The sequence below is a fragment of the Podarcis erhardii genome, assembly GCF_964252035.2.
Source record: "Podarcis erhardii genome assembly, chromosome: 9".
NCBI classification, from domain to species: domain Eukaryota; kingdom Metazoa; phylum Chordata; class Lepidosauria; order Squamata; family Lacertidae; genus Podarcis; species Podarcis erhardii.
The window spans coordinates 42446125-42463827 of record NC_138512.1 but is presented as its reverse complement, the minus strand read 5'-3'; the positions used below and the strand labels follow the sequence as shown (position 1 = coordinate 42463827).

General features: G+C 39.8%; 1 protein-coding gene across 2 annotated transcripts in view; it reads left to right on the top strand.

Annotated features, from left to right (window-relative positions):
* ARHGAP10 (Rho GTPase activating protein 10) overlaps positions 1–17703 on the top strand; it is a 107221-nt gene that overhangs the window by 1723 nt on the left and 87795 nt on the right. The window lies entirely within an intron of this gene.

The following is a 17703-nucleotide window of genomic DNA, read 5'->3' as shown; positions in this document are numbered from 1 at the left end:
AGGGGAAAGTCTCAAACTTCTCTAGCTTGTCCCTTCTTCAGGTCGATGATGAAACACTTCAAGCTTTTCTGATACCTGACACCTAAAACCGCCAAAAGGTCCACTATACTTGGAGAATACAAGTATACCCCCTCCCCCTTAGAGCTTCTCATAACTTTCAGGATGCAAACTGAATTTACTTGTGTGATTATAAATAATAATAGAAAAATCTGACACAGCACATATGCTAGCCGGATTATGAAACACAAGGTTTACAAACACTGGAAGGAATTCCCATACAAATAAATAACTTCCTGTTGACTGTGTATCATGCTTTTCTGTGACATAGCCTTCTGGCAGATGATATTTCAAGCTTCTCTTCCTTTTAGGACAGGAAGCATTAAAAACATATTTGATTTTTAAAAATAAAGCAAGCTTAAGGACAGCCAGTGACTTTCTAATATTAAATTTCTATGACCACCACAGTTCCTGGCTGTCATTCAGGCCTCTAATAACCAGAGTCTCAGGCTAGTATGTATGCAAAATGTGGTTTCATTATGGGTTTTGCGGCTTGTTTTATTTTTTGAGTACTTCTATTGTGCCACAAGTAGCCATGAAGCACTAGTTATTTAAATAAACTTTTGGGCATATACACATAATGTAACTTTTTGGAATTTAGTCTGCATTGTTCACAAATCTATCTGCATGTGCACATATGGATATTAATATACTCTAGAACTGGGAACATGATATACCTCAATCATGTTGTGGAGGAATTCAATTATATAATTGCAATAAGTCATTAGGCCAGAATTCTGGTTTTCATAGTGCAATCCTATAAATGTTTATTAAGAAGTAAGTCCCATTGTGTCCAGTGGGCCTTGCTTCCAGGTAAATGTGTTTATGAATGTTGGCCTCAGTTGCCTAAGGCTGCACATTCTACTTGGGAACAAGTTCCATTGATTCAGTGTGCAAAATTTTGTGTTTCATGTTCAAATTAGTGTTTGTTTTGAGACATATCTTTATACCATAGTAAATTTAACTTGCATTATGTCAGCATACTGATTACATGTTCCTGGCAGCTGGTGGAAATTGACTTGGCTTCTTTGAACTAGTCTGTTATTATGACAAACTATTACAAGGTTTCTATAGCAAGTGTGAAATGCCAGTATTAACTATTCTGAGTAACACTTCAGGTTTTCTGTTTGAGAGAGAGGAACATATTATACAGAAATGTATCTTGGAATACATTTGTACCCCATTTCAGGTTTCTGATAGTACCTTTGGTAACTCTTTCATATCTTGATAACTGGATTCACCTAACCAGCCCTATCAGTGAAAGCCCTGCACAAGGACTTATGTTCTGCAGCAGGGCTCTGCTCTCTCTCTCCTTCTCCCATGTGCCCCTGCACCTGTCTGAAATAGGCTCTGTGTTGGCAGGAGAACCCTACCACAATACAGAGGGAGAGGGAGCATTGGTCTATCTTGCAAGCTGGAATGCTTGTGAAGTTGGTGACTGGAACAGGGCCATGGGGTTGTAGTGGATAGCTTGATGAAAATGTCAACCAGTGTGTGGCAATTGTGAAAATGACAAGTTTCATGCTAGCAATCATTAGGAAAGTGATTGGGGAAAAAAGCCTGTGAATATCAGTGCTCTTGTATAAATCTATGGTGCAACCACACTTGGAATACTGTGCATAGTTCTGGTTACTGCACTTCATATACATTGTAGGGCTGGAAAAGTTTCAGAAAAAGGCAACTTAAATAATCAAGAGAGTGTGTATTATTATTACTATTCATTTCATTTCTATGCGGCTTTATATATTTTTTTAAAAAGTCTAAAAGTGGTTTACAACCTACATTAAAATGCCAGAAGAAAATCAAATGCAGGCGTCCCCTCACTTCCATGGGGGGTCACGCTCTGGGTCCCAACGTGCATAAGTGTGTAAAGTGGGGACCGCCCTCTAAAATGCCTCCAAATGCCTATTTTCCCCTGCTCTCCAGCTCTCTTCCGCTCTTTCCCCAATCCAGACCAACATATTTAGAGTTGAAGCTCTGGAGAATGCTAGAGAATGCGTAGGAAAGTGGTTGCTTCTGCTGCGCTACTCCACACACCAGCTGTTAGTGGCAAGGCTGAGCCACCTGAACAAAGCCCTGCTGCACCTCAGGTCTCTTCAGGGCTTCCTCTGCCCTCACTGATGTCCTCTTTGGGCTTCAGGAAGGGTCTCATCGCAAGCCGTGAGGACTCTCCGGCTCTCTCCTGCCATTTCCTGAGGTGATTCTATTTATTTATTTATTTCCAGCGCCACACATATACACGGTCACACGCAAGTAGGGGGTGGTGTACATTCAGAGCAACATAATTAACAGGAAACTGAAATATTATCTTATATTTCAAAATAAGACATTGCAAAGGAGGTCAAGTATAGAATGCACAACACAGCAAAGTTAAACATTTCAAAATAAAACACTAGTAAAGGATGTCAAATATAGAATAGTCATTTGAAACAGTATAATTATATGGCTCCAATTCAATTTCCTATGAGGATAGGTTGCAACATTTAGGGTGCTTTTAACTGCTTGAGGGGGCATGATAGATATGTATAAAATTATGCATAGTGTGGAGAAAGAAATGTCCCCCCCCCCCCCCGCCAATAATACTGGCACTCGGGCATCCATGAAAACAAACGTTGGAAGATTCAGGGCAGACAAAATAAAATACTTCTTCACACAATTCATAGTTACCGGTAAATTATAGAAATCACTCCTAAAAGAAGTAGTGATAGCCATCAAATTGCATGGTTTTAAAGGACAATTAGATTAATTCATGGAGGACAAGGTCTGCTAGCCACAATGATTATGTTCTAACTCCTTTGTCAGAGGTGGCAAACCTCTGAATACCATATCACAAGTCGGTGACTCCTGCTGCACTCAAGTCCTGCTTACTGGCTTCCCATAGGCAGCTGGATGGCTACTGTGAGAACAGAATGGTGGACTAGATGTGCCATAGTCCTGATCTAGCAGGGCTCTTCTTATGTCTTCTGGCAAGGCTCGTGGCATTCTTAAATAGCTGCTAATTAGAGCAAGCTTTTCATTTTTAGCAGTCATTAATATTCTCAAGAGAGCTGCATTGGCATCTGTATTTGCACCAGCCCAAGTTAAGCTTGTTGATATTGTATTCCTAGTTGTCATCTAGAGTTCCTTGGTGACATTGTATTTTATTTGTAGGTTCTTTGTGCAGTGTCCTTTCTCCTTGCTATTTTCCTCCTCTTCAATTTCTCTTTGTAGTCTGTGCATGTGTGGGCGTCTTGGGTCAGTATCAGTATGTGTATGACGAATGATTGTTTGTGTGTATGAGACAAAGAACTGGTACACTGTGAGATATCAAGTTTATGGTACTCTCGGATAATAATTATGTTCTGTGGTTACAACATTGCAACAATTTGACCCCTGCTGATGTGACCAGTGTTAGAAACTGAGATATGACAGCTAAGAGCTAAGTGGAACCTAGGTTATGGGTGTTGCAATTGAGTGTCCACGTGTGCTATTTATAACAAGAATACAAAGGTGAAAATGAATAAACTGCAGCTAAAATCTTACGTTCATTTTTCACATGGTCTTGTCCTCATCAGAAGACTGCAAAAAAACAAAGTCATACCCCCCCTGCCCACCCCCTAATATTCTTATGAGGGTCCCTTCTACAGTCTTTAGAGAGTGGCTGAAAGTGTGTGTGGGGGGGGGGAGCTCCTCCTTTTCTTCCAGCAGTGGCAGTTTTAATCTGAAATCTTAGGCTCAGTACTGTCCCCAGAACTCAGAAACTGCTGGCATTAATGAAGTTCCCTGTCCAAAACGCACTTAGAACAGTAGGAGTTTCGAGTGCTGGATGTGAGTAGGGCTGTGCTTTAGTGTTGTCTCTCCTCTGTCATGCCTTTCTACCACACCCCTTCCTGCCCACATCTGAGCTGTGTGAGGGCTTGTATGACACAACTGCAGTATTGCTGTTGCACTCGGTTGCTGCACTGGTTTAACATCCTGGGTGTTATGTTGAATTGATTCAGCACCAGAACTTGTGCTAGCATCCAAATCTCTTCATTTGCATGCACTGGCATTAAAATGAAAATATAATTTCACTGTATCATTACTCCAGTTGTTCTAAATACGTTGGGTGATATCTGAGCAGTGGACTCAATAATACAGTATTTTGAATATTGACAGTGTTTTCCACATTATCCTGTTTGCTGCACAATAATGAAGGAATGTGGTTTGTTGTTGTTTGAATTGGAGAACAAGAAGAGCCTATAACATGCCATTCCAGATTCCTTCTGTTTCTTACTCAATGTGTCCTGGACTCATGATTTCCTCCCCAGTAATACTTCCTTTTTAGTAGCATGGTAACTGCATGCTAATGTTCATAATAAGTCCTGGGAATGATAACATTACATTCTGTGGGCAATAAAAACTGATCCCTGGTGCCTTATTAGCAGACATAATCTCTTATTCCTCTTGGGGTTTTGACTTATTCTGTTTGGTCTTTTTTCACAATTATTCTTTGTTTCTGCGTTTATGAGCCATTGGAGTGGTGTGGTTGGCAAGTGGCACAGTAAAGCAGTATGCATTAGACCAAGGGTTTCCAAAGTGTGACCTGTGGACCGCCAGTGGTCCACGAGCTGCGGTCAGGTGGTCAGCAGTCTCTCTGTGAACTGCAGGTGCAGCAGCTCCTCCAGTGGTTTGTCCTGGATGGGGGTGGGGTGAGGAAGCAATGAACAGGGAAAAAGCAGCTGACAAGGCACTTGAAAGGAGTGCAGAACCAGTACTGTAGTATATGGGAATGAAAGAAGCAGCGGTTACATGCAAGAATAAGAGAGTGACTCAGAGTGGAAATGGTTGACTGAGAAATCTATCAAACATCAAAGAACTTCTTTAACACAATAGGCCCAGCTGTTGAGTTACAATAGTTGTATTACAGTGGTACCTACATACATACATACGCTTCAGGTTACAGATTCTGCTAACCCAGAAATAGTACCTCGGGTTAAGAACTTTGCTTCAGGATGAGAACAGAAATCGTGCTCCGGCTGCGTGGCAGCAGCAGGAGGCCCCATTAGCTAAAGTGGTGCTTCAGGTTAAGAACAGTTTCAGGTTAAGAACGGACCTCCGGAACGAATTAAGTACTTAACCCGAGGTACCACTGTACTTATTTTATTTCTTACTCTATATTTTGTTGTATTAAGATGTTGATTCCATACATTTTTTAAAAAACACCTTTTTATCATTTAGCACAGCACATTAAGTGGTGCACAAAGATCTTCAGCTATTTTCATAGGGTCTGGAAGAGGGGGTGAGCTTGGAACTCTCTCTGGTTGACTGAGAAGCTAGGACCAAATCTTGAGTATCCTTGACTGCTACAATATTGTGGCAGGCCCCTCTTTCATGTGGTGGCTGGGGTGGGGTGGGGTGGGGTGGGGGGGACAACTGTTTTTGGATACACTTCTGTTACTGTACCAGCATAATCTGATGTATGGAAACAGCTGGTTTTCAAAATGGTTTAGATGCAGGTAATAGGGTCCATTTTCATAAAGAAGGCTTTGTCTACAGCTAATATAGTCAAAGTGCCTAGGCTGAAGCAAAAAAAGAAAATAGTAACCAGAAATTTAAGTAGCAGCAGATAAAAAAAAATTTAAAATATTAATCTAACTGGTATGTCTGTATTTAAAAACCTGTCTCCTAGGAAGATCTCATTTTATTCTTGGGTTAGAGATTGTGAAGATACAGTAGCTGGAATTGTTCATCACGCTTTTAAATATTTTCAGATGTTCCTTAAATGTGTATTTTAAAAAATTGAATTGTTTTGCTGCTTTCTACCCTGGGTTCCTTTGTGAGGAAGGAAAGGATATAAATTTAATAAAAATAAAAAACCATTTCCTTTAGTGCATTCAGCTTGGAGTGGTGTTGCATCTGTGGTTAAGTGGCATGTATAACAGGAAGTAAAGCTATTGTTTTGGCTTTCGAAGACTTACCAAAGGAAGTAGTAAAGGAAACTATACTTGTTCCAATAGAACTTCTTTGCAAAATGCTGTGACATGAAATCTGCACATATCTTAGATTGCTGTACAGCATGATCCTAAGCATGTGTAGTTGGAAGCAAGCCCCTCTATGCTCCTTGAGGATTTGTTGGTTTCAACAGCTTATGGAACCTACTGAATCTTTGAATTCTGCAAATCACAGCCTAGTTTAGCAGGGTGACTGCTACTGAGCTTTACTCAGTAAGGCTGAAGAAAGTGTTCCACTTCAGATGTTACATATATAGTTGTTAATAATAAATCCAAATAAATTCTAGCAGAGAGAAGGGGGCAGGATCTTATTATTCAGTAAATCATTATATTTTTTTAAAAATAAAAAAACCACACTTTAGACTTTATGCTTTCTGGTAATTGAGCGTTGATATATAGTGCAGAAGAGCTTTTAAATAATAATAATAATAATAATAATAATAATAATAGTAGTAGTAGTAGTAGTAGTAGTGGTAATTGGAAATGCAAATGGATAGGCACTGAAGCTTTTTCACTTTCAAAACAACGAAATTGTCATTTAAAGAGTCCAAAGATAGGGAAAAAATTGCTTTGTTTTACTGTCGCTGTTTTATAATACCCCCTGTAACTCAAACAGAATTCATAAACCCTTCCAGACATTTGCCATTTGCCATTGCTATTACAAATACTAATGAAAGAGAACTGATATAAGGTGATGGGATGCATGAATTTGTTGTAATAGTAGTACTTTTTTTGAACAGGCAGCATTAGGTACTGTATATGATTATTGTCTCTCCAATTCTGTGATGCTATGTCCTTTCTTTTTCAAGATACTATGTATTGTGACTCTCATGCAGCTAAGGTTAATCATGACTAATGTGAGCTCCATACCTTCATTGGGACTTAGCCAAGACTGACTTTAATTGGCTTGAAGTCAGTATCTTTTCTTCCTATGTTCATTTGCTCATTTTTTAAATGGAAAATAACCCACAATTTCTGGCCATTAGCAGTGTTTCCCAACCTTTTCCCGGCTGTGGCCCCCTTCCAACCTTCTTTTCTTCCTATGGCCGTCCCATGAGCATAGCGGGGGGGGGGGGGCAGCTGCCCACCCAAATAAGTAAAAATCAGTACAAGTCTGAGGTTCTGCCCCGTCCACAAAAGCTTGCCCCCCACCCCAACAAGAATTCTGATTATGCCTATTCCCCTCTCTACTGGTAGAAAGGTAGCTATTTAAATGTTTTGTTTGTAAATAGAACTTTTTATAATTTCTACAAAATACAATTACGTAAAATGATTGGAACATAATGCAAAACATAGAATCATGGAGCAGAAAAACATAGGATCACGGAGCTGGAAAGGACCTCAAGGGTCATCTTTCTAGTTCAATCCACTAGTGCAACTTCTAGGAAACTCAGCCAAAGCATCCATGACAGATGGCCATCCAATCCCTGCTTAGAAACCTTCAAGGAAGGAAAGTCCAGAACCTCCCAAGGGAGATTCATCTTCCATGTACTATAAAAAGTAAACAACACTCATTTGACCCCACTTATTTGACACAGAGGGTGAAACCTACAGATAGAGTCCAAAAGGCGCACAGGGAGTTCCTGTACATGTGGGAGAAATTTAAAAAGCAAGTGGTCCTCACTGACCTGGTACAAAAAGGTCTTTTCTTTCGGAGGAGCCCTGGCTGCCTAGATAAAACACTACAGCCCCATACACCTGGGAGTAAGGCCCACTGAACTTAGTGCAGCTTTCTTCCGAGTAGATACTTAGTTTTTTACTAGATGCAAGTCTGCAGCACCAGACGACCCCACTTGGCTAGGCGCTGGGGTAGATTTCACCCCACACCTTGCAGAGCTGGGCAGATGCTGCTAACGGGCCCTGCGCCCCTTGGCAACATCCGAAGTCCATGATCCACTAGGCAAAAAGCAGCTCCGGCTCGCCCAGCCCTACTCATTGCAACCCCATCACCGCACTTACCTGACCTAGGGATTCTATTGGTCAAAACAGGAGCCTCAGCACTCACCCTACCCTGTTGGAAACAAACCAGGACTGCTCCAAGAAAACACACGTGGCAAAAAGGAGAGTTAGGCCCCCTTACCCACTTGTGATTGGCCAAGTGATAGCTGGCCAATCAGGATTTTTTTTCTTCACTTCTCACTTCCCTCTGTGGCCCCATATCCTTGTGCTTTTTCACCTGTGACCCTTTTTGAATATCCTGGGGCCTCCCAGGGGCCCTATGGTCCCTGGCTGGGAAACACTGCGTTATAAAATAACATTGTAGTTATCTAGAATATTCTCTAAGAGACAGACCTAATGTAAAGTCTATGGAATCGTATTATCTTGTAATAAGTTTAATATTAACAGCACACTTCTTACAAAATCGCTCTTGTTTTAAACAAATCAGTGAAAAATAATCATTGTAGAATTTAGGGATTGCCCTGTAGTGTTTGTTTCCTATCTTGTTTCCTTTCCTTGAGAGCCAGAATACAAGTGTCAAGAAATGATTAACAGGCAAAATTCAGTAAACACTAACAGTACTCACTTGCTTACGCCATTTTAATAAGATCTGGTACTCCTCTTGAATCAGAATCAGAAATGCTCAGGGGTCTAACCAATATTTGTGGTTGCTGAGACCACAGAACAATTGGGGCTTGCAGCTGATGACACACAGAGCACCTTTGAAGTTCAGCGCAGGTCCAGGATTTCTTTTCTGAAAGTGAATAGGGCTAGATTGTGCCACTTGGAGTATGACTGAAGTATCGGACAGTGTGGACTAGCTTCCCATCTTCCTCCCACAGCAGGTGGAATTTCCCCAAGTATTTTCAGCAGCTTACATCCATATTTCGGTATGCACCTTTTCCAAGGTTTCTCCTACGTTCTCATTTTGTAAGATTAATTGAAGGTATTAGGATTTACCATTTCACACTGGTTTGATTGCAGGTTGGAATGGTTTCTTCTTTCTATAGGGCAGTACATTATACTACTGCTGGTATCATAAATCATAATGACACTTATCAGCCTCCGTCTTTCTCCTGGGTTAGTAGGTGAGGAGGGTCAGAGCGAGAGGATCATCTTCCACTTTTGCTGTGCTTTCAAGTGTATTGTAACTAAATGATGCTCCCTTTATACAGCTCAAAAAATTACTTGGAGTCAGGATGCTTACCATGGTGGCCACCATGCAGGGGTAGGCATAAATAAATAAATGGACTCTTGGAAATACATTGTTTGTGAAATTCTGGCCCTTTTAACCAAGAATGCAGTTATTGAACAGGCAAAGAAGGCCCTGGCCAAGTGACAGGAGTGAGCAGCAGTAAATCACACCCAGCAAGATGGAGTTAACTATTTATTAGCAAAACAAGATCTGCGCAAGAGTGTCAGGTCTAGTGAGCACAGCAACTCAGGTCTTACCCCGAGGAACTAGTTGCTGAGACTAAAGGCTCATCCCGCTCCATGCCTTTCCTTGTTCTGAGAGACCAGGGGCGGGAAGCTTTTCACAGCAGAGGGGGACACCCCTGTGCCTCTTCACAAGCCTGACCCGTCTCTGCCCTCTGGCTTCCCTCTTCTGCTACTTCTGCTTCTACCTCTGCTTCTGCACTTCTCTCTGCCACAGTCTCTCCTTGCTAACTAAGCCCTGTTACCTCTTCAGCTTCCAAGACCTCTTTCCCCCAGTCTGCTCCCTTATCTCCTTCTGACCCCTCATTGTCATCCCACCACCAATCCCTGGGTTCTGAGCCTTCTTCCTTTGGGGGTTCCTCGGTGTCCAGCCAGTCTATGACACCTAGAGACAATGATTGTCATCATACGGCACTGTTTTTTTATTATGGTGGCACTGAAATAAAACATTACTTTATCTAAAGTGGTCCATGACCCACAGTAATTTCTATGTGGTCTACTGGGGATGGCAGGAGAGTATGAGAACCACTGTCTTAAGAGAGAACACAGCTTGGAGAAAAACATTGCTTCTAATTAGTATTTCTTGGATAAAACTTATGTTAACAGGTATTGAGGTTTGCAACTTGATGTTCAGTGTTTTATAGAAAGTTATTATCTGAGAGCGAGGAAAGAAAGCTTGTTCAAAACATGGGGTATGTCATAAATACTATGAGAGGTTTGTGTGTTGCATTTGAAGATGCATCCCGTGTGTGCAGAATCTGAATCTTCTCAACCTAATTTGTTTTCTTAGTTAGATTTCAGAAGAACTGGGTGGAAGTATGTGGGTCGTTTCTGGTGAAGTCTCATGGCCTAGAACAAGTTTGCTGTGAAAAATCACATATTTGTTGAAGTTCCTCTCTTGCTTTTCTTCTGAAGAAATACCTCTGGGAAAAGTAATCTAAATAGGAAGTGATATCGGAGTCAAGGAGATAAAGCACTGCTAGTGTTTAGTTTTGCTTAAAAATAAAATAAAAACCTGCAGCTTAACTTGTGGGGAATCCATGGAATTCATGGAATCAGTAAGGCTCCTGATTAGCAGGGGATGTATAACAGAGGTTTTACTGTGCATTTATATACTTGGGGAAATAGATAAAATGCCTTCCCTAAGAAAACGTTAACACTTCTGTTCTGATCAGCAATTCTATACAGCTAACTTGTACAGTGGTGCCTCGCAAGACGAAATTAATCCGTTCCGCGATTCTCTTCGTCTAGCGGTTTTTTCGTCTTGCAAAGCAAGCCCATTGACAGCTTAGCGGATTAGCGCTATTAGCGGTCTAGCGGCTTTTAGCGATCAGCTGAGAAGCGGCTTATCAGCGGAACAGCTGATAAGCGGCTTAGCACTTAGGGAAAGGGCGGAAAAAAGCGGGGGGGAAACCGCGGGAACTCGCAAGATTTTTTCGTCTTGCGAAGCAACCCCATAGGGAAATTCGTTTAGCGAAGCGCCTCCAAAACGGAAAACCCTTTCGTCTAGCGGGTTTTCCGTCTTGCGAGGCGTTCGTCTTGCGGGGCACCACTGTATTCCAGAACTTTTCTATTGGAGTTTCTCTTGCTCTAAAGAACAGCTGGTGATAAACAGACTTGCTTTTTTTGTACATCCTTTTTTTGCAGTTTATTATTGAAAATTTATAGATGCTGATACTAATGTGCACATACAGAGTTCTGAATTATTAAATATTACTTTTTTTAAAAAAAGATTGTTTTTGAAAAAAACATTTAACCTCCCTAAAGTGCAGAACGCACGGTCAGGATGCAAATAAGAATAAATTGTCAGGAAAATGACTCTGTTTAAATGATTGAACCTGTGAATAATAAACAGGGGCATTCTTTCCTTAGTCACAAGTTAATCACTAGGACATACATTTAAAATTCATGGGAGTGATTCTATATTTTGCATTCCTTTCATCAGAGAAGTGCGGTGGAAAAATGCTAATGAAAGAATTTCCATTTAAAAAATGCACTGATACATAAAATCAATCAGTAATGTAACTAATGAATACTAGTCAAATAAGGCAGTTTCAGAGTTGTAATTAACTATTTTACAGGTGACTACCCCTAAGAAGCACATGGATCCTGCTCTTTGGGTGTGCTAAAATTTGTACATCATCAGGTTCCAGTGCCTTTGTGATCTCCCCCAACCGAAATTAAAGCAGCAGAGGTATAAGCTATTTGTTTGCATCTTTAAAATATTTACAAATAGTCCAGTAAAAATAATTTCCAAGTAAATCTTAGAATTTGTCTGAGTACGCTAACCACTGTTTGGCTATTGGAAAATTTGACCACTGGAAAATCTTTTTGATTTACAGTATAGGCACTGGAAAATTTTCCAATTAATCCCTCCCCCCCCTTCCGAAAAGCCACATCTCTTCCCATGGAATTCTTCATATCTCTCTCATTGGTCTCCTTTATGTGCACCAAAGGCATGCAGCAGGGCTGGTTATGAATGTTGCTGTGCCTAGAGGACCAACTGGATTATTCCATTAGTGTTTTTTTGTCAAGCATGGACGACTTCACATTTTGTAACCCACAGATACTGCATATTGATATGGTATCTGTTCTGCTAGGTATTTTGTAATGTAGTTTGTTTAACAACTAAGCCTTGCATGTGTTGAAACAAAATACTGAAAACTATGAATTGCATATATACAACTGATTGGGAGGGGTGGAGTAGGTTACATTCAGAAAAGCAAGTTACAGAATCAAGTCTGAATCTCTGTCCCAGTATCCCCTCTCATACATTTTCAATGGTATATTGAGTTTCCAAGTTCACTGAAGGGGCAAATGCTATTTTAAGAACAAGAAATTCTCAAACACACTTGGTTTCACAGTGGTCGTTGGATAATAACTGATGCATATTATTGAGGAAACTACAGTATTCATAGATTCCACACTGGTTTTTGCTTGGTTTTTACCTATTGGTAAACACCAAGTGTTGTATAATATAAACAGATGGAAACATATTAGTTGGGTACTAAAATGTTTCTCAAACCGTTGCACATTCAACCTACTGAAAGTCATCTTCCTGTTTCATCTTCCGACCTTCATGTTTCCAGTTCTTTGTGTCCCAACCTTATAATCCAGGAATAGAGCTGCAAAGGAATCCTGATACATCAGGTATTTTTTCCTTGTTGTTGGCTGTCCTATTAGAAAAAACCCAGGCTTTAATATGTTCAGCTGAGAGGCGCATGGATTTAATTCTGAAGTTAGCTACAGATTTAAACATGTTAATTTGGGCTCCAAGGATACACCAAACCTTAGCTTAGTTCAGAAAAAAGCAGGAATACAAAAGATCTAGAATGAACAAGGTAGTTGTGAGCTTGGTTTACTATCACGTGTAAACAAGGCCTATAACTAAAATAAAAGAAACCACCCTCCCGAAAATAGATTTAAACACAGTGGAAAATGAACACCTAAAGCAGAGGCCATTTCATCCAGCTGGAAAAGCTTGACAAAGCAATTGTTTCCTGAAATAAATTGTTTCCTGAAAGAACTACAGATAGTGGGTGCCTGTCAAATCTCTTTGTTGTCTTTGATTATGTTTTGATTATGAGCTGCTTTTCTGGAAGACCTTTTTCTTTTGAAAAGTTGTCATGCAAGTTAAACTATAAATATAATTAATATGAAGAAGAAGAAACAGAAGTGGCCCCTCCAGTAATCTGCAGATTCTTCTGGTCTCTCAAACACCATGGAGACTAAGAAGCACAGAAGTCACATGACTAGACCTTCCTGTTTTCCCTACACCCTAAACTGGAAGCCTGTTACTCAGAAGTTTGTTCCACTCGGTTTAATGGGACTTACTTCCCCAGGGAATCTTGTGCAGGATTTCAGCCTGAGTCTCCAGAGGAAATGGGGAGGGGGAGCAGCTGTGTGTGTAGAAGCATAATAGTTCTTAAGTGGTAATTGAATGGCATTGTTTCTCTAAGAACATTTTTTTCAGTTGTGCATATCTGCATTTCTCTTTCTAGCAGGAGAGAAATGCTTCATAGTTATATTTAGAAATACCGCTTCTATTTAAAAAAAATGGGGAGAAAAGTCAAGCTTCAAATAAAAAAGAGAAGAAACAGTTCCCTCTAGATTTGTTTTCATTCTTGTTCTCAAAGTTGCATGCGTGAACTTCTTGGTTTTATGCTTTCTATCCTGATCCAACTGCTTTGACACCAAAACCAGTATTAAAAAATAACAACCTGCCAAAATCTAATATTCTCCTTAAAAAGGTATAATTTTAAGGAGAATATTAGAGTTTGGCAGGTTATTATTTTTTAATAATGGTTTTAGATTCTTCTAATACAGAAAGAAAATATGGGCTTTGTTACGCATTTGGTCTACCTAATAATTGATCTCCATGTCATGAGGTTATTAATCGCTGCTCTCGTTGGAATGCTGCTTCCTGAAAACTATTATTAGTGCCATGATTGAGAAAGATGTGAACAGCTGCTGAGTTTTCAGGCTGAGTTTTCTGACTGAGTCACTAGATGTGCGAGTCTGATTGGAATTTTAGAAGTGGAAGAGTAGGACCTTTGGTGGAACCATTCTTGAATTTACTTTGACCACAGTTGATGATAGTTAATACAGCCACACTTCTCTCTTTCTTCCCTTTCTATTGTTCACCAGATATTTTGAGGACATAGATACCATTCAGGCACTAATAATCAGAGTTTTAGCAGTTCGGATTACTTTTGTTTGAAAGTCTTTTGCATCATCTTTTGCATTCAGTAGGTGTTGCTAGTGTGTTGTCAAGACGGAGGGTGGAGGAAACTTTTCTTAATCATAAAAAGCTGATGATTTGACAGGCTTGAGCATGTGTAAAGACTACATCTATGTGAATTTTAGGAAATGGGTCTTTGCTCCATTGTTTTATTCCATAGGAAAGAATAGACTGTTGATGTACTGCTGGATAGAAGTTTTACAGTTCCTATAGAGCAGCATTTCCCAAACTTGGGTCTCCAACTGTTTTTGAACTACAGCTCCTGTTAAGTTGTGGGTGAACATATCAGACGACACAGCAATTCTTCAAACAGCTCTTGTTTATTCACAGGCCAGAACAGAACTGAACTGAAGGGTTCAGTCAGCCTGCTTATATAGAGCTCCAGTACAACGTAACTGTAACAATTTTCTAAAACTATCCAATCACTGAACGTCAGTTTCGATCCCTTATTTGCATAACTATCTACAGTATCCCCTTGTTGGCCCAGGGTGAGAACTTCAGTACATAACAGTTCCCATCATCCTTGACCACCTGTCCTGCTGGCTAGGGATGATGGGAGTTGTAGTCCAAAAACAGCTGGAGACCCAAGTTTTGGATATCCTGCTATAGAGCAATGGTTTTCTGTTGTTGTTTTTTTGTTTGTTTTTTTAAGCTGGACCTAATTTAACCCAAACCTGCAAAATGGGACCTTTTTCATATTGTACTATATAAGCCTGACTTCCACTTTCTCACCGTCTTTGTCACCATTTCCCCCCCCCCTTCTCTTTTTCTAAGAGGTTTGCCTACATCTCAGTTTTTAAAAATCCCAACATACTAGATCCCAACACACCCCTTAAGGAAAATAGAGAGAAGTATGCCGCTGGTAATGGTGAGGCCTTGCATCCAGGAGCTCATTTTCACTCAGCTATAAAATTTACTTTCATGGGGAGTGCTGACCATTCCTCCCCAGCTGAGCTCCATTACCAGAAGGGAGCCTATCTGGGGAGGTAGGAAGTGTCTCAGAAGAAAATGTCTAAGAAAAAAATCATGGGTGCACCTTTATACATATGCTCTTTTGGCCCTTTAAACAGCACCCTACCACCCCCTTGCAAATAATGAGTAAACCTGGAATAAAACCAGTTACTTTCTGCCATCACATGTAACCTGGGCTTGAGAGTCCCCATTGTAAAAAGTAGACAAGCCTTTAGAAACATAGATATGCATGCAGGGCATTCTGTGTTTTTCCTGTAGCAGAGACGCTGAAAACGAGAATTGGAGTGTTCTTTGTATTAAATCCTGAATTAATTTCAGCTCCCAGCAGGGTACAGTAGGGCTGGAAAATATGATTTTCTGTTCTAATGCCTTTGTATTGCTTCTGAGTAAGTCCAAATTATATGAATACTCAAGGGGAGGATTGAGATGTTTGTTGGAAGGGAAGGCGTGGGGCTTATGTCTCATATCTATTTTCTGTTTTGTGTCATGTCTGAAGTTCCTCCAAAGCCCTGTGTGTTTGTTTTGACACATAGGCATGTGAATATTAATCTCTCTTGACCTCCTTGTAGACTGCTTATATAAGTACAGGTTACAGCAGAGTTGTTTAGCTTAAAAAAAAGAACCAAATGTACTTCAGTTTGTTAGCATTCCAAAAATGTTTTTATATTTGCTGCAAGCCACTCAGAGTGGCTGGGGCAACCCAGTTAGATGGACAGGGTACAAATAAATTATTATTATTATTATTATTATTATTATTATAAATTTTAAAAAGTTGATGCCATGTTCGCATGTGTTATAGATGTCCAACCCCAGCTGATCCATAAATGTGGCATTCATAGTCGGTCTTTGTGTGCTGGGGGTGATATTCAGTGCTAGTCATACTCAGAGTGAATGTCCATTGAAGTTAATGAACATGAGTCTGACTAACTCACATTCATTAATTTCACTCTGAGTAGGACTTAGCTGAATTTAACTTAGAATAAAATGCAGAACAAAATAATGACCAACAATCACTAGCCATATTTATAGTATAAGTAACAGTTCCTTTTTATATATATAATTAGCTGGTAGCTGAGTGATTCATATTCAGTGCATAGTTCCAGTGAAGTAAATGGCATTTGTTGTAACATAGTGTTTTAGAACTAATAAGTTGCTTTTATAAATTTTTGCCCATTCATGAAGTGGCAAACAAATTTCATTTGTTGGGAAAGCAATTAATACTCTGAATAATACCCAGCTAACTCACGTGTAGAATAGATTTGTTGTCTGTTCGTATTACTTGCCATTGGTTTTTATGGGTCTACTCTTGAGTATGTAATGGTGCTTATCACCCTCTATCAAAAGAAGAAATAAAGTTATGAGCCATGTTATCTTGCTATTCAAAACTCAAGCTTTTCTCTAGCTTTGGCATGGTTTACTAACAAATGCTAATTCAATTCATCACACCAACTACCGGTATTTTAAATGGTCATTTCACATCTACCTACAGGGCCCTGTTAAAATTTGTCACATAATACAAGCAGCATTGAGTTCTTTGGGGATTGTATCTGCACCTGATATCTTATGATGCCAGCTAAATGACAGTAGGTGGCCTTACCCACCTGTCAGTGTGATCCCAGGATGGCTAGTTACTTTTGTATCCAGCCCTCACCATAGACCTTGAGTGTCTTTTGGGTTATTGGAAAATTTGGAAATTCAAAATAGTCCCAGAAAATCCAAATTACTACCACTAGCACAATTTCACGATCTTCAGGGAGAAGTCTTGAGGAAATTAATGGTATTGTTTTTTGGTTCCTTGCTGTTTCTATATCTATTTTTTTTTTCTTATTTTGTCTTTTTAAGTTTTAATACTTTTGGTGCATGTGTTAATTAAAAAAAATACCTCTTTTTGTATATCTGTAAGAAGCTAACGTACTGGTACCTTTGTTTTCTTTGCTTGTAAGCTGCCAGCCAGGTGGAAGCCTTATCTGTATAGATATAGTTATTCAATACTTTGCGAACAGTACACAAATCAACCCTCATAAAGTGGCAAAGTCATATTATACTGCGTGAATGTTGGTTGTTACGCATTCGGCAAACTATTTGTTCAGTACAGTAATCTCTTTTGAGTTTGTAAAAGAGAGTAGAAAAAGAGAGTAGAGAAATATGTCTCATTCCTATGGATACTTTCTCAGAAGTCTCAATGGATTTAACAGGATTTATTCCCAAGTAAATGTGCATAAGATAGAAGCCTAAATCAGAGTTATATCAAGCTGAGCTGGCTGCATGATGAATTGCTTGTGCATTTGTAAGCCCTGCATTCATGGAATCTTGCAAAGGATATTGTCAGGCTTGATGTGGTAATTAGTTCTGATGGAGCTAAGTCCTGAAAGTCAGATGGAGTCATGTGCCCGTGACTTAGATTAGTAACCGTGACTTGTTTGGCTCTTGAAAGTACAATGTACAACCATTCGCTTCAAGGAAGAAAGTTGCAGGAAGTCCACTATCCAAAGCCCTGCACGTATTGTGCAACAAATGCACATATTGAACAATAATAACTATATACTAGATCTACTTTGTGATGATTGGTTGTTTATGTTCTTGACT